This window comes from Ipomoea triloba, chromosome 16, assembly GCF_003576645.1.
Source record: "Ipomoea triloba cultivar NCNSP0323 chromosome 16, ASM357664v1".
Classification (NCBI taxonomy): domain Eukaryota; kingdom Viridiplantae; phylum Streptophyta; class Magnoliopsida; order Solanales; family Convolvulaceae; genus Ipomoea; species Ipomoea triloba.
Genome location: NC_044931.1, coordinates 14436599 through 14438328, shown reverse-complemented (window position 1 = coordinate 14438328; position 1730 = coordinate 14436599). Strand labels below are relative to the sequence as shown.

At 52.9% G+C, this 1730-nt stretch overlaps 3 non-coding genes and 3 pseudogenes across 3 annotated transcripts; all 6 read left to right on the top strand.

The window, feature by feature from the left end:
* The first annotated feature begins 10 nt into the window (after window positions 1-10).
* Window positions 11-129, top strand: LOC116008132. Its single transcript, XR_004095531.1, has one exon. It is a non-coding gene; the product is annotated as a 5S ribosomal RNA (ribosomal RNA).
* Window positions 130-258: 129 nt separating this feature from the next.
* LOC116009032 lies at window positions 259-377 on the top strand (annotated as a pseudogene).
* A 128-nt stretch (window positions 378-505) lies between these two features.
* Window positions 506-623, top strand: LOC116009003 (annotated as a pseudogene).
* A 297-nt stretch (window positions 624-920) lies between these two features.
* On the top strand, window positions 921-1039 carry LOC116009000 (annotated as a pseudogene).
* A 128-nt stretch (window positions 1040-1167) lies between these two features.
* On the top strand, window positions 1168-1286 carry LOC116008874. Its single transcript, XR_004096225.1, has one exon. It is a non-coding gene; the product is annotated as a 5S ribosomal RNA (ribosomal RNA).
* A 137-nt stretch (window positions 1287-1423) lies between these two features.
* On the top strand, window positions 1424-1542 carry LOC116008048. The gene has a single exon (XR_004095451.1). It is a non-coding gene; the product is annotated as a 5S ribosomal RNA (ribosomal RNA).
* The last annotated feature ends 188 nt before the right edge of the window (window positions 1543-1730 follow it).

The window sequence follows — 1730 nt, the reverse complement described above, 5'->3', positions numbered from 1 at the left end:
AGTACGTGACGGATGCGATCATACCAGCACTAATGCACCGGATCCCATCAGAACTCCGAAGCTAAGCGTGCTTGGGCGAGAGTAGTACTAGGATGGGGGACCCCCTGGGAAGTCCTCGTGTTGCATCCCCCACCCTCTTTTTAATCTTTCTTTTAAACCGCTGGACCGCTCGCTAAGGGTACTATCCTTTTAAACCGCTAAGCGAGAGAAGTTGCGCGGAGAGAGAGGGTCAAGAACATTTTGCGCGCAGTTCGTCACGGATGCCCTCCTCCCCGCTCTAACGCTCCGGATCCCATCAGAACTCCGAAGTCAAGCGTTCTTGAGCGAGAGTAGTACTAGGATGGGGGACCCCCTGGGGAGTCCTCGTGTTGCATCCCCACCCTCTTTTTAATCTTTCTTTTAAACCGCTGGACCGCTCGCTAAGGGTACTATCCTTTTAAACCGCTAAGCGAGAGAAGTTGCGCGGAGAGAGAGGGTCAAGAACATTTTGCGCGCAGTTCGTCACGGATGCCCTCCTCCCCGCTCTAACGCTCCGGATCCCATCAGAACTCCGAAGTTAAGCGTGCTTGGGCGAGAGTAGTACTAGGGTGGTGACCCCCTGGGAAGTCCTCGTGTTGCATCTCCCACCCTCTTTTTAATCTTTCTTTTAAACCGCTGGACCGCTCGCTAAGGGTACTATCCTTTTAAACCGCTAAACCGCTAAGCGAGAGAAGTTGCGCGGAGAGAGAGGGTCAAGTACATTTTGCGCGCAGTACGTGACGGCCCCCCTGGGAAGTCCTCGTGTTGCATCCCCACCCTCTTTTTAAACTTTCTTTTAAACCGCTGGACCACTCGCTAAGGGTACTATCCTTTTAAACCGCTAAGCGAGAGAAGTTGCGCGGAGAGAGAGGGTCAAGAACATTTTGCGCGCAGTTCGTCACGGATGCCCTCCTCCCCGCTCTAACGCTCCGGATCCCATCAGAACTCCGAAGTGAAGCGTGCTTGGGCGAGAGTAGTCCTAGGATGGGTGACCCCCTGCGAAGTCCTCGTGTTGCATCCCCACCCTCTTTTTAAACTTTCTTTTAAACCGCTGGACCACTCGCTAAGGGTACTATCCTTTTAAACCGCTAAGCGAGAGAAGTTGCGCGGGGAGAGAGGGGCAAGGACATTTTGCGCGCAGTACGTGACGGATGCGATCATAACAGCACTAATGCACGGGATCCCATCAGAATTCCGAAGTTAAGCGAGCTTGGGTGAGAGTAGTACTAGGATGGGTGACCCCCTGGGAAGTCCTCGTGTTGCATCCCCCACCCTCTTTTTAATCTTTCTTTTAAACCGCTGGACCGCTCGCTAAGGGTACTATCCTTTTAAACCGCTAAACCGCTAAGCGAGAGAAGTTGCGCGGGGAGAGAGGGTCAAGTACATTTTGCGCGCAGTACGTGATGGATGCGATCATACCAGCACTAATGCACCGGATCCCATCAGAACTCCGAAGTTAAGCGTGCTTGGGCGAGAGTAGTACTAGGATGGGTGACCCCCTGGGAAGTCCTCGTGTTGCATCCCCCACCCTCTTTTTAATCTTTCTTTTAAACCGCTGGACCGCTCGCTAAGGGTACTATCCTTTTAAACCGCTAAACCGCTAAGCGAGAGAAGTTGCGCGGAGAGAGAGGGTCAAGTACATTTTGCGCGCAGTACGTGACGAATGTGATCATACCAGCAGTAATGCACCGGATCCCATCAGAACTCCGAAG